We start from the raw sequence: 25,722 nt of genomic DNA on the forward strand, positions 1-25,722 counted from the left end.
AGGAAGGGGTTTATCCCCACCCTGGCTCTCCTCATCCCAGGTTGCACAGGCTAGGTGCTTGGCCAGGGCTCCCCAGGAAGAGTACAGGATGGCAGTTCTTGTTCTGGTCCTGGGTTCTAGCCCCACCTTTGTGCAAAATGAGCTCTGGCCTGAACACCACTTCTCTGGGCCTCCACATCTTCACCCAAGGATGGGAGAGCTCACTTCCCAGGGAAGCTGGTGTTTACAGAGCACCCACTGAGGGCCAGCACTTATTTTATTTATTTTCCTTTTGGGGGCACCATGCAGCTTGTGGAATCTTAGTTCCCTGGCCAGGGATTGAACCCAGGCACTTGTCAGTGAGAGCACAGAGTCTTAACCACTGGACTGCTGGGGAATTCTTAAACAAACACACTTAACCCATACAACAACTTTGGGAAGTGGAAGTTATTGGCCTGCTTAAAGGTACAAACGAAGGCCCAGAGAGGCCACGTAACTTGTTTCAGATCACACAGCTATGTGGTGGCTGAGCCAAAATTCAAAGCCCTGCCTGTCAGTCACCAGCAGCCAGATGCTCTGCATTCCTCAGACTCCTAGGGTAGTCTTTCGGACTCCGGGGACAATGGGAAGGTGCCACAGGCATTTGTCTTACCTCTGGGCTCATTCTCAAGGTAAATGAGGGGCAAGGAGCAGAGTCCCAGGTGAGGGAGGCAGGTCCCGGCTGGACAAGGAGCTCCCGGACCTACCCATAAGACGTGAGAGACCAGGACTGCAGGGATCAGAGAAGAGAGAACTCATTGAGGAGCAAGCAGGGAGGGCTTCCCAGAGGTGAAAACTGGACCAAGAGGTGTAGACGCGGCAGGAGACAGGGAGGGCACGAAGTGAAAATGGAGCCCCGAGCACAGGGCCGAGGGGGTGAGCGTGTCTCTGTCAGAAGCAGGAGCCACTGACCCTGTGTGAGGACCAGGCAGAGAGAGGGCATCAGAGCTCTAATACCCCTGGGCAGGAGGAGAGGAGACAGCCCCCGATACCCCCAAGAGCCAGGAGTCCAGCTGTGAAAGAAAACCAAGGGAGAAGGAGCCACCCCGGACCCATCCCACTGCAAGGAGGATCCTATTAACACCACAGAGCTTCCTGGAGCAAATTGCATTCAGCTCAGATTCACCCCCAGGCCCAAAGAAGCAAGCCCGTTCATTCAGCAGGGGACCAAGGCAGGCTGGGGACAGCGAAACACCAGGTGGGGCCCCCCTACTCCCCGCTGGTACCTGCCCTGACATCTCAGAGACCAGGATGCTTCCTTGGGCATGCCCCGTGATGTCCCGTGTCTCCCAGCAGACCGACGTACCCGCCCTGAGAGCTGCTTCACGGTCAGCGTCTCTGTGGCTTCTGGGGCCCTCCGGCCTCTCCGCATCACTCTCAGTTTCGGGGGTGGTGCCCACAGCCCTGACCCCTCCCACCCACCCCGCTCTCAGTCCAGGATGGGCCTTACGGCCAAAGACAGGACAACCCCCCGACCCCCCGCAAGCCAGGCTCCTGTGGACAGGTTGTAGGGGCTCCTTTCAGAACAGAAGGCTCTGGACTGCCTGGCCTCAGGCAGCAAAACTGCTTGGGGACTCCCTGGACTGAACTGGAGGAGGCTGGGGCTGGGATGCACAACCCGCCCGCCAACAAAGGGCTCTCAAGAGAGTCAGCAGGCAAGTAGGAGCCCTTGAGGAGGGAAGAAGTGTCTGAGACCTGAGCCAGCAGAGTAGACGTTGGCCTGACCCCACCCCACTCCTAGACACACCCCAGCAGATGTGAGCTGTCCCCTAGGAACCACCCCGCTGCCACGCTTGGCTCCATCACCAGAAACCACCCCCACCTCTTCCCAGTAGCCGGCTACAGGTCAGGAGGTTCAGCTAGTGGGGACCTCATCCAGGCTGTTTATGGAGTAGCCCCTAGCGGGGTTCACTCACACACCTTCCCACCATTGTGCTGTACACCCACACCGACAAAGGCACCCACACACCCCCAACTCCACACCTGCTTCCAGTGAGGCAGGAACTAAGTGTCCCCCACCTCATTCGGGGATCCAGTGACTGGGGGTGGGGCCCAGACGGGGACCATCATCAGGTTTTTTCTCATCAACATGAAATGACAAGAAGAAAAATGAAAAACAAACAGCGAGATGTCAGGCTGAAGGGTTGGAGACATTAGAAACCAAGAGGGCTTGGGAGGGAGACCTGGGGAAGAGGGGGACTCCGGGACCCAGGGGGCCGCCCCCTCAGCACGAGCAGGGAGGCACCAAGGAGCCCTTGCAGGGGGGCGCCGGAAGCAACGGTGAGAGCTGCCTCGCTGGATGGCTGCCACGCTCTCACCCCTCCGGGACTTGAACTGGAAACCACAGGGGCACGTTCCAGCCTCCAGTGTGAGGCCTGAGCTGGGGGCATGGTCATGCCCGAGTGGGGACCGCCAGGGGGCTCCCTCAGCCCCTCCCTGGTCCATCGGGTGTGTTTTCCGGAGGGGGCTTTCATCAGATCCAAGCAAGGGAGGCAAAGGGACAGCTTAGACTGACCCCGAGAGGGGAGGCTGGATGGAGACCAGTGATCACGGAAGGGAGGGTACCGGCGATGCAGCAGGAAGGCTGAGCACCCTGTTATAAAGCCCTGTGTCTCCCGCCGTCTTCAGGGCCTGGGGGAGGCTCCGGAGAGGTGAAAGGGAGTGGCCCTGAGCCCTAGCCATGACCCCCCCCCCCACATAGGGAAACTTGGAGCCTGGGAGCCCACGTCTGGTCTCTCCACCAGCCCGGTCCCCCGCCTATCTCAGTCTCTCTCCGGCAGGACGAGGAAGGCAGGGAGGGTTGGGGCAAATGTGACAGCCGTCCGTGAGACGTTCATTTCCACTCGATGCAGAGCAAGTGCAGGCCAGTCACTTAGCCAAGCAACTCGATGAGCCTCTCGCTCCTCCCTGTCCGTTTACCAGCATCTTCAGGGCCCCTCACCACGGCCAGCGCTCACGTGGCAGTGGAGTCCCGCTGGGCCAGCTAATGAGGTTGGACCTGATGCGTGTGAACGTGGCTCCAAGGCCCTCCCCTAGGCCACATTCCCCGCCACAAAACCGGGGCTGACTCGGTCTTCCACCATCTGTAGCCCCATCAGTTCCTGCGGCTTTTAAAATCCTATTAAGTTCCTCATTTCTCCTCGGAGCATTATTTTATTTCTAAACAGACCCAGTGTGGTTGGGAGGCCTTGGAGGGTCCATTGGGGGACCAGCTGAGGGGTGTGGGCCTCACCTTCAGTTCCTGGGGCCCTGGGGAGCCAGAGCCACCCTGCTGACCCCCAATTCTGGGTTTCTCACGTCTAGACTTTTCTAGCTATTTAGTCCCATACTCTAGTTAGGCAGTTTCGCGAGCAGCAGATGAAATGGCCCCGCTTTCGGAAAATTCAATATACAGAAGTTTCCATTTTCCAATCTCTAGGGGCAACAAATGACTCCTTTGACCAAAGCTTCCAGGAAGAAAGAGGCCCCTCGGGGTTCTGCTAGGAAGCCCCAGGTCCCAGGTGGGAGGGGGTACACAAAACATGAGACTAGACAGCCGGGGGCCACAGCACCTTGAAGATTCATCTGAAATGACGCCAAGATGGTAGGAAATAAGATTTTAAAAAACGATGTTACTCTAGATGACCTGACCCAAGGTACAGTTTCAAGAGAAGGTGTCAGGAAAGGCTTGGAGGCAGGTGTGAATCATTGCAGAAGGTCCTGGGTGAGGTTCCCCTGGGGGTCGAGGTGGGCTGGGCAGAGATCCCAGCCCCAAGAACCGCCTCATTTCTGCCATAGCCAAGCTACTGACTGGAAGTCGAGTCCCACAGCAAGGGCGCCACCCCACCTGCGGCCCAGTCTCTCCCCTTTGGGGCATCAGGAGTGTCCGCCGAGGTTCAGCGCCTCCTGACCTCTACGCTGGGACTCCTGGCTGGTACCCTGCCAGAGAGATCTCAAAATGAGTGGAGCCCACCTGACCTCAGCCAGAGGATGCTACACTGAGCTGAGAAGGGATCCGGTGACTAGGGCCCCAAGCAGCCACCTAAAGGAGAGAGGTCTGCAGCTCAGAGCAGAAGACACCCCCGCCCCCCGCACCTTTCTTGGCCTCACAGAAGCCCCTGGGGGCAGGCAGTGTGTACGCTCCGCTGTGGGCTGCTGTCCATGTGTGTGATGGTGGTGCACCGGGATGCCTTTCCTTACCGCAGCCCCCAGACCCTGCAGACCCCCACATCCTCAGCTCCTCAGTCATCAGGTTCAACATCATGCTCCCTTCTCACAGCTGTGTCTGCCCCCAGGGCCCAGAGCGAGGGGTCAAGGTGAAACTTTGGCTGGGGGACAGCTAACTGCCCCGGTCAGCCAGGCCTGGATGTAGCACTCGGTGCCCGGGAGGGGCCTCAGGGGCCTTTGTGTCCAGCCGCATCCCACTTTGGTACCCCTGTCCCAGTACACCTCTCACACAGCCCTCCCGTTTTTAAAAACCATCCAGAAAGAAAGCAACTCCTGGCCTCTCTCAGCCTCCTTCAGAGCTCGGAAGTCCCGTTTTGTCAGCCTGTCCTGCCTTATTATCTCCGGAATTTCTTGAGCTGTAGATTGTAATGTCTTCCCTTGAATGCTAGCCCCAGAGTTGATACCCCAGCAGATCTCTCATGTACTCACGTCCCTGATTTATTTTGGACTGATGTTTAAAGAAAAGGCATTACAATGTTCAGCTCGGGAAATTCGTGTCAGATCTAAGACAGCACGTCCCCACTTCCCAGACAGTGGTGGTGCTCAAGGAGCAGCCTGGGGCAGGGGCCATCTGCCTTTGGGGAGGGCTGAGGATCAGACATCTCATCACCAGGCCAAGTGGCCCACCCAGGGCTTGGCTTCTTTGGTGGACAGGAAGTTCTACTACATATCTGACCGTAATCTCGCCTACTTTTGTTAGGAATTTCCAAGCTCTTTAGTCGCTAAGTCGTGTCTCACTCTGCGACTCCATGAACTGCAGCATGCCAGGCTTCCCTGTCCTTCACCAACTCCCAGGGCTTGCTCAAACTCATTTCCATCGAGTTGGTGATGCCATCCAACCATCTCATCCTCTGTCGTCCCCTTCTCCTGCCCTCAGTCTTTGCTTGTGTAAGGTTCCTCTGTCCTGGGGTTTTACTCTCCATAACGCTTGTTCCTTCTGACTTAAGAGGATCTTTGCCTCCTTTCTCTCCCACATTCCTTTTAAAAAGAAAATTTTAAACTCCAGAAAGGTCCTCTTGTTTACACAACTGAACCTAACAGCAGCTGCATGAAGACAGGTCTTTGTAGCTGGAGAAGGAAGAGTGGCTGTTGGGAAAAAGGGTCCCTGGAGAGGGCCCCTGTGGGGCAGACGCACATTATAAATACCTCGGTAACTCCTGCCATAGGTGCGAAATTATAATTAACTGCAAACCTGCTGAGCTTAAATGGACTTTAGTTTTGCTGCTGGGGGAAGGGGTGTTGATTGATCTGCATTTTGTTGTTAAAGTTCTTTTAATCCATTCGGCAAGTTAAGTGGAGACTCGTGGCTCCTCACCAAATTCCCTCTGGCCCCCGGCTAATTTAGCAAAGGACTGTTTCAGGGGAAAAGGGATATTAATCATTGCAAATGGGCTCCTGGATGATCTTTAAAAGCTGCCTCGCGTGTGCCCAGGCTGAAGGGACCGATGACAGGAACGGGGATGACAGAGAGAGGGGACCACGGCCCCCTGTCTCCCGCGCTGTCCCGCGGGGCACTCTTGCAGGCACTGTGTGCACAGTGTGGAAGGTGAATGCACACTTCCTCGGGAGACAGGCAGGATGTGAGAGAGGATGTCACAGGCAGTCCTTCCTGGACCAGGTAGTCCTCAGCGCAGCCTCCAGTGAACCCTGATGCAGGCAAGACCCATCCAGTGCTCTCCTGGCCCCTGACACACCCTGCTTGAAACAGCCTGATTGCAACGTGGCAGCGGTGCGGCTGTGCAGGGGGAGGTGGGGGGTGAGAGGCAGGGAGAGACAACGAGGACCAGAGAGATTAGAAAGGATAACCCCTGCTTGACCTTCATGGGGAGAGGATTTGCCCGAGGAAAGGCAGAGTTTTCCAGATGGGAAAATAGCCAGAGCCAAGGATAGCTTGGAGGATCCCAAGAGGCGGGAATGAGGGAGGGCAGGATATGGGAGCAGTGATTTCCAGAAGGTGCTTTAAACTGACACATTTAGGTGAAGGGAAGCCATCTAAGGCTTTGGGGCAGAAGGTGACAGGATATATATATGTATATATATGTTATGCTTTGCAAACAGTAGGTTAGGAAGACTCAGTCGGATGTGGGGAGGGAGCCGGAGCAGAGAGACCGGCAGAGATGGTGCTGGTCATCACACCCACATATCCTGGCCCTCCCACAACAATCTCTCACCAGCTCCTATTGCAAAGGGGATGGTGACACCCCCTCAGAGCTGCCATAGGTGGAACACAGTTGGTTAGCTGTGGAATATTCCCTGATGACAGCTGCTGTGGTTATTCTATTCTTACAGTCCAGTCCTCGGGCAGTGAGAGGTGATGGGGGTGAGGACCGCTGACAAGGTGTGATCAACAAAGTGCCAACAGAAATCATACTTCCCAGGGCCAGAGCTGTACTGTGCGTGTGAACGTACCAAAACGGGGTGAGCCAATGAAGGCTTCCTGGAGGAAATGATAATTGGGATGACAGGTTTACCAAGAGGTAGCACCTGGACTGTGCCACAGTCAAAGACATGAAAACAGAGGCAAACAAGGCAAATATGTGTCATCTTGCTGCTGCTGCTGCTGCTAAGTCGCTTTAATTGTGTCCGACTCTGTGCGACCCCATAGACGGCAGCCCACCAGGCTCCTTCGTCCCTGGGATTCTCCAGGCAAGAATATTGGAGTGGGTTGCCATTTCCTTCTCCAGTGCATGAAAGTGAAAAGTGAAAGTGAAGTCGCTCAGTCGTGTCTGACTCTTCGCGACCCCATGGGCTGTAGCCTACCAGGCTCCTCCGTCCATGGCATCTTAGATCTTTTTAAAAATAAAGTAGAGTTGGTTTGGAGGGAGAGGAGGTTTCACTCCCTGCAGTAAGAAGACTAGATGTAGTGTACTGTGGGTCTCCCTGCTCCTCGTATTCCAGGGCACAGAAGTCCTGGGGGTGGCACCTGGGCAGTCTGAATCTGGGGCCAACCTGTCTCTTCTCACCCTTCAGCCCCAGCTCACCAGGCCCATCACAGGGCTTGTTTCTCTACCATAAGCCGCTGCCCAATCTTCCTGACCAGACGTGCCTGTCTGCTGTTAGAGAGGTCTGCTCCTTCCCCATCCAGCCCAGGACAATACACAGGGGATCTAGGCAATGCCTGCAGCAGCTGCTGCTAAAGCCATGCCAGGACTCTGGAAGGAAGATGGATAGAGCCAGTGGGGACCTCGGTTCTCCCATTAGGCCACCCAGAGCCTCCAGTAAAAGCGCACCAGTCTTGGCCCTGCAAGGTGGGCCAAGCAGCACCCCTATTCTCCTAGAAAGGAGAAGTGACTTGCCCAAGATCACAAAGTCAGTAATCAGCCTTCACCCTCAGCCCTTTGGGCAGGACCTTGCTGCCTTCTCTCAGGCCTGGCTGTGGTGCCGAGACCCAGAGAATGCTCTCCCAGCGTCCATGCCCCTCCTCAGAGACACAAAGGATGCAGTTGGACCAGAGCCTTCAGGATGAGCTTTCTGGCTCCTCACTCCCCTCCCTGATGCCCTTTGGGAATGGGGGTGGGTGTAGGGGGATTTGGGGAGGGTCCGAAGCTGAACTTTCCAAGGTGCAAACGCAGCAACAGGATGAGCCTGTCTGTGGTCCTTCTCAGCACCAAGGGTTAGCTGGGAGGGGCAGGTGGAGACACTCCACATCTGCTGGCAGGGGAGAGCCAGCCTGAGAACCCGGGGTCTTGTCTGCTGGGCCTGAAGAGGAGGAAAGCTTGGCAGAGGCTGGAGGGCAGCAGGGACAAGCCAGAATAGATTTTCTTTTCGATCACATCAGAGACAAGTCCATGATGCTGACTCATGGATGTCCTGTCCCAGATGCCACATCCCAACTGGATAACAGGCCTAGGCGGCTTAGGAGGCTTAAGGTTGGGACATGAATGGCCGACTGCAAGTGACTCAGAAATGCAGAGAGATGATCCTTGCCCCTGGAGAGCTGACCATGAAAGACAAATGTGTGGGGGATTCCAGAAGGTGTCTTTAAGTCTTTGCTGAGCTTTGGATCCTAGAGAAGATCAGTCTGGTGAGGAGATCAGCTTAGACCTCAGGGGCACCAGAAGAGTAGTGGGGATGGCAGGCGCCATGGCTGGCAGAGGGGGGAGCTGTACAGGTGGAAGCAGTCAGGGAAGGCTTTCTGGAAGAGGCTCCCTACTGGAGGGAATTCAGGCTGAGAAACCAGTGACACCAGGATGCAGGCCCTGTGGCATAGACCCTGTCCAGGGAAAACAAGGAAACCAGTGACTCAAGGAGAGGGTTCCAGGGAATGCCCCGCTGAAGAGCTGGAGGTCTTCTGGAAGATGAAGGGAACTGGTGATGGGTGAAAGCTGGGTATGGGAAGGCTGGTCACCTGCAGCGGGGCCGGACAAGGTGTCAAGGAGACTGGAGAGAGGCTCTTCCGGCCTCCGGCTGTGAGGGGGCGGGCAGGAGGCATGGGAATTAAACTCTAAGTTCAAGAGCTCTTTTGTCACCATGAAATACAAGCCCCGAAGCCACTCGGGGGCCCTGCCCAGTACCTGCTGCCTTCAGACCTCCAGATACACGCCCACCTTCAGGCACATGGTCACCCTTGGACAGCCCACTCTGACCCTTCCAGATGCCCAGCTCTGCGTGGGCCCTCGTCAGGGTCCACCCTGTGGGAAGGCTGTCTCCAGTGGTTCCTCGCTGGTGTTTCCAGCTCAGAACGCCTCTCCCGCTCTCTGTCTGAGCCGTGAAGTCAGGCAGTGGGTGTGAGTTTCTCATCAGGGCAAGTCTGCCGGCCCGGCCTCAGAGGCCAGCTTCCCATTTGGCTCTCTAAACAGGACCTTTCTCTACATCTCAGCTCTCTGCTGGCCGAAAAGGCAGCCCTCTCTTTCATCTCCCCGACCCCAGGCCCTCCAAAGCCTGGCCCACAGGCAGGGGGCAGCCGTGGGCAGCGGGGGGGATGCCGCTGACATTGGCATTCTCCTTGCGGTGCGTCTTAATAATTTAATGGCTATTAGCAGGGCCGCGGTGGTAGAGGGGGAGGGGGCGCAGGGGGAAGATTTATAGAGAGAATTCACTCCAGGTTGGGGTTTTGTCTTCCTCTGTTTTCCTGGCATTTATCATGCATGTTTTAATTTGGATCGGAGAGTTGCTACCATCTGGCCATTATCGCAAAGAAATATTCATTTTCACTGAGTGACACGGGCTCCATTCATCACAGAGTGCGCTGATTGCCCTGCGAGTGTGGGGCTGCACTTTCTCCTTCGCTTGAAATGAACCCTGGGCTGTGAGCAGGTCCAGTTTGCGGGGAGCAGAGACACAGGTCCCGCGGCTGCCCATGAGCTCCCAGCCAGGTGGGCAGGGGCCACTTTGGGGGATGGCCAGGGTGGGGGTAGAGGGGAGCAAGCCCCCTCCTGCCATCATAGTCTTGCCTCCCCTCACCTCCCCTGGGGAGTGTTGGGGGAAGGGCTATGGGTGGCCCCCGCACTCTCCCCAGGCTTCTGACAGCCAATCCCCCACCCAGCCTGCTGTCTGGGGCGGCCCCCAGTCCAGACCAGAAATGGCTAGGGTAGGCCCCCTGCTCGGGCATCAGCATCTGCTAAAGGCAGGGACGCTGTCCCGCCAAGGGCATCGCTCCCTCACAGGATATCGCTCTAGTGGTGTCATTTCAGGTCAGGGCTGTGTGAGGCACAGAAGGGCCTCTTCGCTCTCTTCTCATCACGCTGTAGTGGTACCATCGGGGTGGGGCCTGTGGGGAGAGACGTGTCTGCCTCCAATTGGGACATTTCTGGAGCATCACCCTCGTCTCCACATTCCACTCACCTTGTCGTCAGGGGCCGCTGGAGGCCTCTCGTCAGCAAGGGGAACCCAAGCACGACGCTGGACACCCAAGGGGGGCGTTCCAGAGCATCCTCGACTGGGCTTAGCTCCACTTTAAGTCCACTCAGTAAGCAGGCCTCCAGATCTGCCAGAGAGAGAAAAGAGGAGAAAAATCTCTTTTCATCCATTTTAAATAGTGAGTTCAGGGCACCCAGACCTTGCCAGGCCCCCCTTCTGTGTTCCCTGCTGGTGCGGCTTCAGACTCTTCACCTCACCCCCCACCCCCAGCATCCAACACTCTGGGAGAAGAGCCAATGAGAGGCAGAAACGGCTTCGTGGGGAAGGTGTGTGTTTTGCCAGAAAGGCAAAATTAGGCAGGAGGGTTTTCATCTACCAGAGTTCTGCACCCCCAGGGTCACCAACTTTCCTGGTCTGTGTCCTGGAAACTGCGACCACCCTGAGCCTGAGGCCCTGACCATCTACTAGAATCCAGGTACTAGGATCCACCTACCAAGACCCAGGGGACAGCGCTGAAGGAAGCCCAAGGGGAGAACTGTGTGAGCTTCGCTGCATCTTTTCCATCAGAGAAGAAAGGCCCCGAAGTCCTACCCCTACAGTACCCCCTACCCGACTCTCTTCTGTAAGCTCTGATTGAGCATCCATTGTGTGCATCCCACAGCCCAGACAGATGAGCCCCGCCAACACGATTCTTGCCTGAAAGTGAAACTCGTTTAGTCGTGTCTGACTCTGCGGCCCCATGGACTATACAGTCCATGGAATTCTCCAGGCCAGAATACCGGAGTGGGTAGCCTTTCCTTTCTCCAGGGGATCTTCCCAACCCAGGGATAGAACCAGGGTCTCCCGCATTGCAGGCAGATTCTTGGCTGGGACTGGGGTAAAAACAGTGAGACCATTAGGAAACTGGAAAAGACCTCAAATATACTAAGTTGACCTCAAGTGAGGGCCATCAGGTGCAGTGCAGGAATCCCACAGGCCTGAACCCCTCCCGCTCTGCCATGGGCCAGGTCCTTCCGTGGGTGGCCTGTGTTTCTGCTTCTCCCAACTCCACAGCTTAGGTAATACTGGGCATTGGACAGAAGAGGACTCTGAAGCCCAGAGGGTTACTTGCTGGGGTCACCAGCTGGTGGGTAGTGCACCTGGATGGAGCCTAGGACCCTCTGATTTCCAGCACCAAGCAGTGAGTGTGGAAAAACCTAGGACAGCTTCGAGCAGGAGGTGGCATTTCAGCTGGATACGGTGGGAGAAGCGACATTCTAGGCAGGGAGCCCTGCTTGCCTGCCCTCTGCCCCTGGTTTTCTATCCTGGCACTTGTTGAGCTAAATTAGCTGTCCCCCACCCCCACCCTGCGGGGTCCCCCCTCCCGCTTCCGGCAGCCGGGGGAGAGGTCCCCACCTCCTAGGAAGGCGGAGAGTGTTGATGAGCCCGGCTGAGGACCCCTTCCCGCCCCTCTCCCCAGCTCTGCGCCGCCCCCTCCCCCCTTGGAGCTCATTCCGTGACACCAGCAGCTCTGAAACATCTGCTCCTCTATCCGGGACCCGCAATTTGAATAAATTACCCCGACGTGGCAGCAGCCTGTTATTAATGGCTTGAGTTTTATAAGATGCTTTAGTTTAATAACACTGTAGCCCAGCGCCGCACTTCTCGCGGATATTTTTGTATTTCGCCTCCTCCTGCCTCCCTCCATCCTCCGCGCCGCCTACAGGGCTCTGGTCTGAGAGCCAGGACTCCATCAACCCCCTCCCCGCCGCCCTCCGGCTCCTCCCTGGGAACCAGGGGACCACCAGCCCCCACCTCCGTGCCACAGCCTCGCGGAAGAGCAAGGCTGGGCGATGCGCGGAGAACGTGGTCCCAGGCAGGTTCTGTGCCCCTAGCTCGTGAGCCGGGACTCTGCCGCCTTTGGGGACCCTCAGAAGCGTGGTGAGCGAACCTGCCTCTCCCCAGTTGGGCTGGCAGTGTCCGCAGCTAGCTAGGGAGCGGAGGCCACAACTTATTTCTTTATTCACTGCCCTTGGCTCTTCATTATTTTGCGGCTTTGCCTGCTCATACCCCTTACACCTCCTGCACGAAGCCCTCCCGGATTACCTCCAGCAGCCCTTTCTGCTCTTCCTACAAGCCCAGACACCCCCCACCCCCTTCTCCACTGCCCTCCTTCCTGTTTCTTCTCCCCACAGCCTGCCAGCCAGTCTTCTTCAGGAACCCCCTGGGGCCAGGCCAACCCTTTTAAAATTAACGATAGGCACTCAAACATGAGTGTGGCTTCAACAAGCTTGTGCCTCTGTGTGGGTGAGGCTTCCTGCAGAGAATGGGTGCAGTCACGGAGAAGGATAAAAGTGGGCCGAGGGGTGGGCGGGCTCTTGGTTGGGGATGTAGGATAGAAAGCGTTGAGGCATAAATAAATAGGTAGCCGGTGTAGTCATGGCCTCAATCGGTTCCCAGAAATGTAGACTGCAGCCATGGTGTAGAACGGCGGGGACTGGGCTCCTTGCAGGAACATCCCTCCAGCTCCAGGAGTGGAAGCCATGGATTCATCTCACCAGCAGGCCAGGGGGGATTGGCCCCAGGGTGGGCTGGGGAGCCTGCCAACCAGAAGCCCCCAGAGTGAGAGCCTGGAAGCAGAAGGAAAGGTTGTCCCTTGCGTGGGGGGGACAGGTAAGACAGAAGGGGGGCCAGACCCCCGGTGTCTGCCACCACGAGGGTTCTGGGAGCCCAGAGGGTGTCCTGCAGGGGAGGGCTCAGAGGACCCCTCCGTGCCAGGGCCACATTTAACTGTGTAGTCCCGTGTTCCTGGGGACCCCGTGGTGATCGTTGCACTGACTCTAAAAGGGAGGGTGCCGTGCCCCCTTCCTTCCCCCCCGCCCCGTTCTGAGGGCTCCGGGGTGGGGGTGGGGCTGGCTTTTGCCGCTTCCCGGTTAGACTCTTAACTCCTGCGGGACTCTGCCTTTTGCTAAGAGCCCCACCATTATAACATAATTACTGCTGAAAATGACCTTTAAAATATATTTTAAATTCAAAATGTCTTTAAACCCTTCACTGAGCACCATTTTTCAATTTCAACGACTGTTTTCCTTTTTGGAGGGGGAAGTGAAGGGTAGGGAGTGAAGGAAGGAGTCCTCCGAAAGGATTTTGAATGTTAACCTTTGGCAGGCAAGGCGAAGATGGACGTGGCTGGGCACCGCCTGGGTGGGAGTGGGGTGGGGCTCAGGGTAGGCGGGAGGAGGGGATGGAGCGATCTGGTCCCGATGCTCTGCCCTGCCCACCTCGGCCCCCTGGCTCCAGCCTGACCGGCTCTCACTCACCCCAGGGCACATGCATAAGAGACTTAAGGAACCGTCTGAGAACCCTGGGGTGGTTGCAGCCAGCTCCTGACAGCCCCGTCTACCAGCTTTCTTTCTCCTCTGTTCTCCTTCCAGAGGCCATCTACATACGATGCTCATGTTCCCCTCCCTGCCTGCTCACCCTCTTCCTGCAGGATGGCACCCCCTGCCCACTCTGCACCCCCCGCACCTCCATTTCATGCCCGCTTGGCCCTGACCTGGCTAGTAGAACCGGTGCTCAGACAGCTGTGCTCCTGGCTGCCTCATGCCAAGGCCTCCTGGGAGGAGAAGGGATGAGGAAGCCCAGCTGGGAGAGGAGGGCTGTTTGCAGCCCCCAGCCCCGCTCTCCCGAAGGCTCCCAGAGGCAGGTCTAGGAGAAGGGTCTAGCCGGCTGGACCCACCACACTCCTGCTTCTCCACACCTGCGGCCCCCAGGAAGCTCTGCTGTGCCCCCCCCCCAAAGTCCCCATGCTTCTGTCTCACTAGTCCTGTCCCTCTCTCCCCCACACCACCTCCGGGAAACCTGGGCGGAGGTTCCTATGCTAGCCGGTGTCACCTCAGCCCCTTCCGATGTGGTCCCTGACTTGGGTCCTCCCTCCTAGGCCGTCTGCCAGTTGCTCAGCCTGCTTCCCCATCTGAGAGTTTGATGTGCGTGCTGATGGAGGGGCTGCCTGCCGAGGTAACAGCGAGGGGGGTGATAAAGGCACTGTGAGGCTCTGACCCCCTACATGGAGGCTCAAGTCCTGCGAAAACTTGACAGAGCTTCATGCTCCCCATCGGCTTCCAGCGGCAGGAGAGGATAGAAGCAGGGGTGAGGGAGAAGGCTCTGATGTGGTGGGGTGTTACACGGGTAACTCCATGCAGGAGACCCCGGTTCGATTCCTGGATCGGGAAGATCCCCTGGAGAAGGGATAGGCTACCTACTCCAGTATTCTTGGGCTTCCCTTGTGGCTCAGCTGGTAAAGAATCTGCCTGCAATGTGGGAGACCTGGGTTCGATCCCTGGGTTGAGAAGATCCCCTGGAGAAGTGAAAGGCTACCCACTCCAGTATTCTGGTCTAGAGAATTCCACGGACTGTATAGTCCATGGGGTCGCAAAGAGTTGGACATGACTGAGACCCTCACTTTCACTTTTACTTTCACTTTCCATGAAGCTTCCCCAGAAAGGTGCGGCCAGAGGGCATCAGACAGTTCTTCCAGTGTATTCTTAACACTATTTCTAGAATGGCCAAATTCTCATAGCATCCAACATGCCTGGTATGAAAGTCAGCATATGTTCCAAAGCCCAAACAAAATAGTGTGCACACTATCCAACTCTGTGGATCACCCGACTTTTTAGATTGTCTGTAGTTTTGAATGACCTCTACCCTCAGCCATGGAAGCCAGATCCTCAAAGCTGAGAGCTCATTTCAGCTGCTGCCCCTCCTGGAAGGGTGGCAGCTCCTTGACCTCCCACAAAGATGCTCAGGGCTCGAGGAGGTAAGGGAGGTGAGAAGGGCTCTCAGAGGTCAGAAGAGAGGGCTCATGGGATGGGTGCAATGGGATGGCATCTATGACTAACTTTGAGCCCAATTCCAATTCTTGGGACCCTGGCTACTGCTGGAGAGGGTCTCTAGAAAGGTGGATGGAGCTAGGCAGGCATGAAAACAGTCTGCAATGATGAGGCTGCTACAGACAGTGTGGTGCCACAGGGTGGGGTGTGGGGTGGAACACCAGCAACCATCCTGGCTGGGCATCTCCACCTCCAACTCCTCCCACGATGAGACCTTACAAATGAGGCATTTATGGTTCAAAAGGACTAAATTACTTGCCCGCAGCCACCCAAAAAATTAAATGGTAGGGACTACATTGAAATACTCAACTGCATGACTCTATGCACCTCCCACAGATCAGAATTCCTCAAACTAACCTGATACTCTGTACCCAAACTCAGGAATCCATTGGGTTGGCCTAAAGGTTCATCTGGGTTTTTCCATAAGATGTTAACAAACTTTCTGGCCACCCCAATAGAATGTTTCCCTATTTCCTTTCCCCTTGGACTGACCTTCAAGAGCCCCCTCAGTCTGGCCCCAGCTGTTCATCCCCTCCAGGGAGTACAGGGTGGGCATGGAGGGACTTAGGAAGAACCAAAACGAAGAGCTCTATTGCGATTCACCTCACTGTGTGGCCATTCTAAGAAGCATAGTGTCCAGAACAGAGGTGATGGGCCACTTTAATGATAAGACCACGGGCCAATCTTACAAATGAGGCAGGCATTTACAGTTCTGAAGTTACTTGCCCATGCATGCATGCTAAGTCACTTCAGTTGTGTCCAACTCTTTGTGACCCTGTGGATTGTAGCCCACCATGCTCCTCTGTCCATGGGATTCTCCAGGCAAGAATACTGGAGTGGGTTGCCATTTCTTCCTCCAGGAGATCTTCCTAACCCAGGGATTGAACCCACATCTCTTAGGTCTCCTGCATTGGCAGGTGGGCTCTTTCCCACTAGTGCCACCTGAGAAGCCCATAGCCACACAAAAATTAAATGGTAAGGACTGGATTGGAATCCAGATGTGTGACTCCAAAGTCTTGGCTCTCAGCCCTTGTCTCTTCATTCTTTCTCCAAATCCTACCCAGACACAAAGTCCAGCGCAAAGCCTCCCTCCTCCAGGAAGCCTTCCCTGCTTGCACCAGCTCTCCCCAGACTCCTCAGGCCTCTGTATAATCCTTTCTGTGTGTGCTGTGTGTAGGTATGTGTTTGTTCCTCAAGAAGGTCGTAAGTTCCTGAGGATCAGAGAGCAGGCTCAGCCCACACATCTTCCTAAGCGAGGCCCAAGGGGAAGAACCAGGGCAGGTCCACCTTCCCAAACAGACAGCCTGCCTTTTCCTTTGCCTGCTTGGGCCCCAAGCAGGCAGCAGGTCTGCACGGTAGTGGCGAGGACAGCAGAGCGGGGAGAAGGCTGATGGTGGAAAGCTTAAATGTCAGAGAGACATCCATGCCCCGTGATGTACAATGACCAGAGAACACATTGTTTCCCAATATCACAGTTATAACGTCAATTAAATGCCTTTGACTTAAATCATCTTTAATAGAGATATGGCCACTCAGTGAACCATTAGCAGAGTTAGCATCTTCTTGCTCCCAGCAGGGTCCAGAGTGACGGTTCAGGCTGGGCTCAGGCCGCTGGTACCTCCACAGACAGGTCCCCGGGGCTCCTGGAAATGGAGGAGGGACTGCTTAGAATAGGAGAGTCAGGCAAGTGCACAGTCAGCCAAGGCTGAGCTGGGAGAAACCATGTGGTCCAAGCCCCTGTTGCCTGAAGCAGTTGCGGGTGCAATGAGATGGAGGGAGCACGCCTGTCCTCGGGGCTCTCCTGGAGCCCTCAGCCCTGAGTGAGTGCTGAGTCTGGGCTGTGGAGAAGCGATGGCCTTGCCCTCTGGGAGTTCTGTGCTGGGTGCCCCCTTGCCTCCTCAGGTCTGGTGGAGGACAAGAATGAGGAATCAGGCAGGGACAAGAGTGCCTGAGGACATCAGGGCGGTGGAATCCCTGGGGTGGTCCTTCATTCTAACTGAGGCCCTTTCCCCCCACCCCCTGCCTGAGATGAGCCTCTCCTCACCCGATAGCTTCTTTCCACCTTGGCCTCTGCAGTGCACTCTCCACACAGTGGTCCCATCAGAGCCCGTTTCTCCACTGTGCATCTCTCCAGAGGCTTCCGCTTGTCTCACCTAAGCGCGAGTCCAAAGCCCTTACCTTCCCTGGTCCAGTTGTCCTGCAGCCTCCACGACTCTGCCTCCAGCCACCCCTTTCCTCAATCCCTGGCGCTAGCTCCCCTGGCCTCCTGGCTCTTCAGACATCCTTGCTCCGGCCTTTGCAGCAGCTGTTCCCTCTCCCCCATAATCACTTTTCATCACGTCTCAGCTTACCCATCCATCTCATCCAGGCCTGCCTGACTTGCCAACTGAGATCGCCCCAGCTGCCCCTGCTGCCACTTTGTTTTATTTTATCCCTAGCGCAGACCACTGCTCTGATCTTTTCTCATCCACCGTCCTCCTCTCCCCAGTCAAAGGCAAGCTCTAAGCCGACAGGGACTCTATTTGCTCTTCTCTGTACTTTGGCATCCTACCCTGTGCTTGGCCCAGAGCAGGGGCTTGGTAATGGGTGTCTGGAGGTACAGGACAGGGACCATGCAGATGATGCTGTGAAAGTGTAGAGATGGAGGATCTTGCCTGGGGGGCAGTCAGTCACAATCTACAACACAGGAGTTACATTTACAGGGGTCAGAGGTGAAGGGGGAAGGCCCCTCCTTCAAGAAACCTCAAGGAGCTCAGGGGTAGCCCCCGGGTTCAGGTCTTTCCAGGTGGGGAGGGGAGCAGGCTCCAAGCTCAGGTCCTGAGAAACCTGACAGCAGCTGGGAGAGAAAGGGCCCCAGAAGGGTTTATATAGAAGGTGAGATGTGGTGGGCGGGGTGCAGGGGGCAGTGTGGAGTAGGGGAGTCACTGCACAGGAATCTGGGGCGGGGAGGGTCAGGCACAGAAGCACAGGGCTGGAAATGTGACTCCCTGGCCTGGCCAGCTTCCAGAAAAACTCTGTGCAATCAACCAGAGAAGCATATTTGAGAAAACGGAATTGTGAGAGTAACTTGGAAGCCTCAGTTGCCATGGGAACATATCTGTAAATACTTAGCTGCAAACATTAAGTGACACGTGGGAGGGAGAGAGGGAGCTGGAGTCCAGCACTGTCCGCGGGAGCTGGCCAAGTCCACCGTCTCGGTCCTCAGCCAGCCTGCCTCCCCTGCCTCCCAGGAGCTCAGTCCCGGGACCCGAACCCTGGCTCCTCCTTTTCCCATGAGCCACACACTCCAAGGGGAAGGATTCCAGGGGGTCCCCGAGACTCCCAGGTCTTCTATCTGGTCCCTGATCCCCCCCACTCCAGAACCTAGGTCACTTTCTCTCAGGAATTTCCTAATCCGGAGATGCCCAGGCCCCCAGCCATGCCCTCAGCACCCTTCTTCATCCACCCCACTTCTAAGAGTGGGTACAACGTGAAAGTGAAAGTCGCTCAGTCGTGTCCGACTCTTCACGACCCCATGGACTATACAGTCTGTGGAATTCTCCAAGCCAGAATACTGGAGTGGGTAGCCTTTCCCTTCTCCAGGGGATCTTCCCAACCCAGGCATCGAACCCAGGTCTCCCACATTGCAGGTGAATTCTTTACCAACTGAGCTATCAGAGAAGCCCCGTGGGGACAGGAAACCAACGTACATCAAAGAAGTCTTCGCAACAAGTGCATTTAAGAGCCCCAGAGGTTTTGCCTTCAGGAGCTCTTGGCCTCCCGTGATGATAAGGACAGACCCCCTTTTCGCTCCACTGTGCCTCCTCTGTCTGCCTGGCCAGGCCTGTCCCCCCGCCTCTCTGTGCCCCACGGGGAACCCTCCATCCTTGGCCTGGTGCTGACGGGGCTACTCTGGTCCTGCCTAGAGGTTCTTAACCTTTCTGGGTCACAGAGCCCTTTGGGAAAGCAAGGGAAGCTTTTCATTCATCCATTCCGTGTGTCACAGCGGTTAGTGAGCACCGCCCGGCCTTCTGCTAAGAGCTGGGCTGCCATCCCAGGACTCACGGTCAGGGGACGGGCAGACAGTAACAAGAACCCCAATCAAAGGCATGGCTCCCGTTCGTCAGCCTCAGCCGGTGTTCGAGGTCAGGCCGGGGCCGGACTTGGCTGGAGCGGGAAGAGTGAGGACACAGAAGGAGTGAGTGGGGAGGATGGGAACAGAGCCTACGCAGTCTTGAGCAGACCGTTTAAAAGGCTTCGGATGTTACTCAGAGCGGAACAGAGAGCCCTGGGTGGCTGTGAGCAGAGGAAGGCTGGGTTCAGCCGGTGCTGGCTGCTGTTGTGGAGACAGACAATAAATGAGGGGGAAGCAGGGGACAGCTCAGAGATCCCGCGGTGACAAAGGAGAGATGGGCATGGCTCGAACATAGGTGGTAGGCGACTCAGTGAGAGATACTACAGTCTATCTCCCTGAAAGAGGGAGCATCCTTAGCTATTTTGTGCACTCTCTCAATACGCTTCCGGACCCCAGTTCTCACCCACAGTCCCTCTAAGGTCCCGTGGCCCTGGGTTCAGAGCCCACCCTCCCAGGCCTCTCACCCTAATGGCACTGGACACCTCTAACCCTTTGCCCATCTGTGGAGCTAAGGTGAGCCGTGTGTCAGCCGGGGTCCCCTTACCGGCTCCCCCAGAACCATTCACCATCTCTAGCAGCCTGGAGAGGGCAGGAGAGGCATGGATGGGTCTCCCAGATATCATGCTGAGTGCAGGAGCAGACCTGCATCGACACACTATGAATACAGTTCTAGAACAGTTCGCCCCAACTGTGGCAAAAAAGGTCAGGATACTGGGTGTCTTCGAGGAGGTAGGGCTGCTGGAAAGGGTCATGAGAGAAGCCTCTGGGGAGATGGGGATGGTCTGTATCTTGATAGGAGTGTGGGGCACAACGGGGTTTGTATATGTCGAAGCATATTAAATTAGGACTTCCTTGGCGATTCAGTGGTTAAAGACTCCATGCTTCCACTTCAGGGGGCACAGGTTCAACCCCTGGTTAGGGAAGTTCCACATGCTGCATGGTGCAGTAAAAAAAATTTTTTTTAATTATTACACTTTAAGATATATATATATATATATATATATATATATATATATATATATATATTTAAATATATATATATTTCCCTGTTGGTAAAATTTATCTTAAAAAAAAACAAAAAAATCTAAGAAGAATGCTGTGTTCCAGAAAGAACCAGGAAGGATCAGCTGCCTAAAAGGATGCCTGTCTCAGGGGAACATCCCCCCCTTCCACCATCATCAAGTGCTCTGAGGCAGCTGCAGGCAAGGGGAACGCCATCTGATAAAGGCGTGTGTGTTGAAGTGTTAGAGGCTGACTACAGGGGATGAGGGACTTTGTGTTCTAGAAGAGAGTCCTAAAGACAGTGACGCTTACCCCAATGAGATGAAGCTAATGGTGGGATCCAAGAACCCTTAGGCAACAGTGGGTAGGGGTTCCCAGTCCTCAGCCACACGTTATGCCTCACAGACCATCTGCCCTGTGTATACAATGGGCAAAATGGAGAGAGAGGAGTCTATAAGCATTTCTCTCCTTCCTACTGACTTTCCACTGGCCTCCAGCCCCCTGGCTGTCAGCCTTTGATTTCCCCTGCTCCCCTCTTATCTTCCCCTTGCTGTCAATATCACCCTAATTGATTTCTGGTCCAGGTCAGAGCTCTTGTGTCTGGTTTCTGTCTGGTGTGTTTCTCCCCCCGACTCACACAAAGCCCTGGGTCTGTGGGAAGAGTCTGGAGGGGAGATTGTGCTCTTGATTTAGCCCTTGGTTGGGGCAGGGGTGGGGGGAGGCTTTCTCATACATCGCTGGCTTACAGGTCCCAGAGCCTCCACCCTTGCTCAGTCTGAAAGGAGAAAGATTCCCTTAAGAAAATGATGCTACACTGTGGGTGGAACCAGAGCCAGGGGCTGTCCCTTGGGTGGGTCATTGGTATGGACTGGAGCAGTCAAGGAGGGCTTCCAGGGAGGGGTGTTACAGAGGCTTTTAAGACGGGGAGTGCGGAGCTCAGTAGGAGGAGGGAAACAGCGTGAAACTAGGGCACCCAGGAGTCCCAGTGCACCAGAATAGGTCCAGAGTTATCGATTCTCCTGTACTAATTGTGAATAGTATCCCCTTTCAACCTAACAAGAGTCCCAGTTTGAGCAATACATTATAGAGTTACTCAATACATTAAAAACCAACAAACAAAACAGATAATTGAATGGCAAAAGCCCAGAGGCAAGTATGCCCATAGGTTTGCCAAGTGGCTGGAAGGAGGGGTCCTGTAGGAGGCAAGGAGTGAGCAAGGAGGAACAGAGTCAGGGGCTGGGGATGCTCCTGGGGCCCTGAGTGCCCTGAGCCTTCAGAGCACCTCACAGGGCCCCTCCCCAAGTCAGAGGGTCTCAGCAACCCCACATGCCTCTTTCCAAGAGAAGACAAAGACCCAGAGAAGTGACTGCACTGGACACAGGCCACACAGCTCCAGCTCGTTGGTGATGGACAAGGGTAGAACTCAGACTCCTCTCCTACACCCCAGCACCCCATCCTTTCCACCTGGGGAAAGAGTGAGAGCTGGGTGTCCCACTACTGCCACTGGGGGTGGAAGACTCCCCAGGCCCTACCTAGGTGTGGGTACAGATTATAAAATTCTACTTCTTACTAACTGTGCAGCTGTGGGTGAGCCTCTTAATCTCTTTATGTGCCTTTGTTTCCTCATCTACGGAGCAACCATCACCCTAGTAATGTCATTTCTGACGACGGGCATGTTGCAGGAACTCCAAATATAGGCGATGTCCTTTCCCTAAGCGTCCAAGAGAGCATCCTTTCCCTTCGCACTTTCTGGGCCCTCTCTGAATTCAGTGTTCTCTGACCCATGACCCTCTGTGGGGCCGTGCAAGAATGCATGCTAAGCCGCTCAGTCACGTCCGACTCTTTGCGACCCCATGGACTGTAGCACGCCAAGCTCCTCTTTCCATGGGACTCTCCAGACAGGAATACTGGAGTGGGTTGCCATGCATTCCTCCAGGGGATCTTCCTGACCCAGGGATGGAAACTGTGTCTCTTGCAATTCCTGCTTTGCAGGCAAATTCTTTACCGCTGAGCCACTAGGGAAGCCACTGTGGGGCCACTGGCATTGAATTAATGGAGTGCTCCTCATTTACCCCCAAAGTAGTCCTTTTAGCTTGTGATCCACTCACTTCATCCCAAACTGGATTCCAGTTCCTTCTTGAAAAGTTTCAAGTCTGGGCTTCTTAGGCACCAGTGACCACTGGGCGATGTCCTTGAGGAAACAGGAGGTGGAAAGCTGGATCAGCGAGTCCTCCTCAGTCAGAGCCTATGGGACAGACATAGGGATGGGCCAAGCCATCATCCAGGGGAGACACCTATGAAGAAGGGGGCCACAGGATGAAGAAACGGCTCCCCCTGCCATCAAACCGGAAGTGGAGCCCCACAGATGGAAAGAGGACTGCTGTTCAACCACATACCCACATGGCACAGGAGGATGGGCACCAACAGGGCTAGAATGGTGCCTCTGGCAGCAGGAGTGTGGGCAGTGGCCTTCTTGCCCGAGATTCACCTATTATATCTGCTTGGAAATCAAACTGTAAACTGATGTCTAAGAGAAAACTAGAGTTTAACTTTCTGCATCTCTCCTATCTTCTCCAGCAGAGACTGGTCTGCAGGATGAGAAATGTAGATAAACTGTAAAAAGAGAATTAACACCCAAACAAGGCAAGGCCAGCAAACCTAGCCCCGTAAATTAGACTGAGTCTAGGGTCAGAGCCAACTCTGAGCTGCAGCCCTGGGAAGACAGATGAAACAGGCAGACTGGCTCCTGCAGCAGCCGGGGGTCATCTCTGAGGCATCCTAGAGCCTGGAAATGAACAAGGCTCAAGATTTCAAAAGGTGAAGAGGCTGGATTCCAAAAATCGGCAGCTCATCAGCCTTGAAGACAACCTTTGGTGAAGGTTGCCTTTCCTCCATTTCAAGAGCTGGGTGGATGGGGACGAAGCTCCCTGGAGACATCGATGGCCTTCATCTTTGTGCCCTTCTGTTGAACATTTTTATCTAGGACCTGGTTGGGAGGGGAAGTCATAGAAGCTGAATTTTAAATGAACTCATGACCCACAGCTGGTCTGGAGGATGAGATGCTAGACTGTACATTCACAACCCAAAGACATCTCCCCAGTGAAGGTCTCATTCCAGATGTAGTGTTGCATGAGCCGCTGCGTCTTCCCCCTGACTCTGCCGTCATATTGATGATAGTACCAAGGTTCCAACAGCTTCCTTCCTGAATCCCCCAGAACCTACACCGTACACATTGTGCGCTTGTCAGTTCTTTGTCGGCTGGTTGCTTGATTAGTTTCTGCGATCCCTCCCTCCCTGACCCCTACATACTTTGTGTGGTAATGAGACAAGAATCCACTGGGATGCTTTGAGAATCTGATGGAAGCTATGAACCCTCTCTCCAGGAGAAATACTCATAGATATGAAATGGTGCTGACCACTTCAGGGGGTCCACAGGCCCCCTTTAGCCTGTCAGAGAACCTCCTAGGAAACCATGAATTTTCAATAGCCAGCCCCTGCTTCATCTGGCAGGTTCAGCCCCTCAGCCTGACTCAGTCCATCCCTTCCTTCCTGGGGAAGGAGGGGCAATGAGCACAAAAGGCCCTGGTGCCTGTTGTGAGTTAAACAGTGTCCCTCTGAAGTTCATGTTAACCTGGAACCTCAGAATGTGACTTTATTTGAAAATAGGGTCTTTACCAATATAATCAAGGGCAGATGAGGTCATGTTGGACTACGATGGACCCTAGATCAACTTTGCTGACAAAGGTCCATCTAGTCAAAGCTATGGTTTTTCCAGTAGTCATGTACGGATGTGAGAGTTGGACCATAAGGAAGGCTGAGCACCAAAAAATTGATGCTTACGAATTGTGGTGTTGGAGAAGACTCTTGAGAGTCCCTGGACAGCAAGGAGATCCAACCAGTCCATCCTAAAGGAGATCAGTCCTAAATATTCATTGGAAGGACTGATGCTGAAGCTGAAGCTCCAATACTTTGGCCACCTCATGCAAGAGCCAACTCATTGAAAAAGACTTTGATGCTGGAAAAAATTGAAGGCAGAAGGAGAAGGGGGCGACAGAGGATGAGATGGTTGGATGGCATCACTGACTCAATGGACGTGAGTCTGAGCAAACTCTGAGAGACAGTGAAAGACAGGGAGGCCTTGGAGTCTCAAAGAGTCGGACATGACTGAGAGACTGAACAGCAACATGGAGCCAGCAGGACTGGTGCCCCGAGAGGAAGGAGGAAATTCAAGCCCAGAGACACAGACCATGCAGAGAGAACGTCAAGTGACGATGGAGGCAGAGACTGGCGTGATAACCCTGCAAGCTAAGGAAAGCCAAGGATTGCTGCTGGCACACACCAGAGGCTAGGGAGAGGCCAGGAAGAATCCGTCCCTACAGCCTGTAGAGAAATCACAGCCCTGCCGATGCCTAGCCTCCAGAACTGTGAGAGAATAGCTTTCTGTTGCTTTAGGATGCCCAGTGTGTGTGCTCTGTCGTGGCCGCCCTAGGAAACTAACACAGTGCCTGGAGACAGCTGGGAGTTCCCTCCCTACTACATCATGGGTCTCTGTTGGTCCAGACTGTCCATCTGAACCACTGCCACTGGGCAGACCCCAGGTTTGCCCAAGAGAGGTTTATAGGCCACTTGAAGAGAAGTTAGCAATCCTAGCACATCCATCTTAATAAGTTTTATTATAGCCTGCTGGTTTAGACTAATGACTAATTTATTGTATAAAATACCAGCAGTATACTTTTTAAATTTTGTTAATTAATTATCTCAAACAAAGGTGAAATTTATAAAAGTGTTCAGAATCGGTGCACATTAGAAAATCGCCTTGCAGCAGGAGATGAAATTATTACTAATATGGGATCAAATTATTACTGTATTGACTTAGTTACTTTATGACTTTGTAATGGATTTCTTCATTATTTTCTTGGGATTGTGGCATTCATGATTGCATTAAAGTCTGTTAATCTATGCAAATATCATTAGGCGCCACTAATAACCAGGCAACTTTCCTCCATTTCAAGGGCTGTGCTAAGTACTTGGCCTGCGTGGGTCACTTCTGGGCGGCAGGGAGCAGGCATCTCTCTGGGAAGCCCTCTCCAAGCACAGCCCTACCCAACTCAGAACCAATGGGCACTTCTGAAGGGTGGTTTGAGGGTCTTAGAAAGGCCACCTTGTCCTAAGCCATCACACATCTTCCCCCTGATGTCAGAGGTCCTAACATCACTGTAGACCTCCATTCCTTTGGTTAAGGCTTTGGAGGGACTTGATAAAATGCTTCTATCCTAGAAAGAAAGCCTCTTCCTCTCAGGGTCCACCGTTAGCACTCTAGAAGCCGCCGGTTCAAGGGGAGCACAGGGCCTTGCCATGCTGGGACAAGAGACTGGGGACAGTTTTTTATGAAGGTTAGAAAGAGGGCTGCATCTAATCATGGGTGCTCCCCGAGTAGATCTGGCCAAAAAGGATGCTCTCAGGGACAACTTCGGACCCTGGTGATCTGGAAGGAATGTCCCCAGTGTGGTGGGGTAGGCGTGGGAGTGAGCAGATGAGCACAGGTAACTACCCTCTGAGCAGCTCGATATTAAGGGATTCTTCTTATTATTGGAGTATAGTTGCTTTACAACGTCATGTTAGTTTCTGCTGTACAGCAAAGTGAATCAGTTATACATATACATAAATCCACTCTTTTTAAGGTTCTTTTCCCATATAGGCCTTTACAGAGTTCCC

General features: G+C 54.5%; 1 protein-coding gene and 1 long non-coding RNA gene across 16 annotated transcripts in view; one reads left to right on the forward strand and one right to left on the reverse strand.

Annotated features, from left to right (window-relative positions):
* CELF4 (CUGBP Elav-like family member 4) overlaps positions 1-25,722 on the forward strand; it is a 309,871-nt gene that overhangs the window by 239,601 nt on the left and 44,548 nt on the right. The gene's annotated exons all lie outside the window — the stretch shown is intronic.
* LOC145534571 (uncharacterized) lies at positions 16,388-17,895 on the reverse strand. The gene is made up of 2 exons (XR_014074762.1): positions 16,936-17,895; positions 16,388-16,534 (listed from the first exon to the last, which is right to left on the reverse strand). It is a non-coding gene; the product is annotated as an uncharacterized LOC145534571 (long non-coding RNA).

This window comes from Giraffa tippelskirchi, chromosome 14, assembly GCF_054371585.1.
Source record: "Giraffa tippelskirchi isolate mGirTip1 chromosome 14, T2T-mGirTip1v1.2.pri, whole genome shotgun sequence".
Classification (NCBI taxonomy): domain Eukaryota; kingdom Metazoa; phylum Chordata; class Mammalia; order Artiodactyla; family Giraffidae; genus Giraffa; species Giraffa tippelskirchi.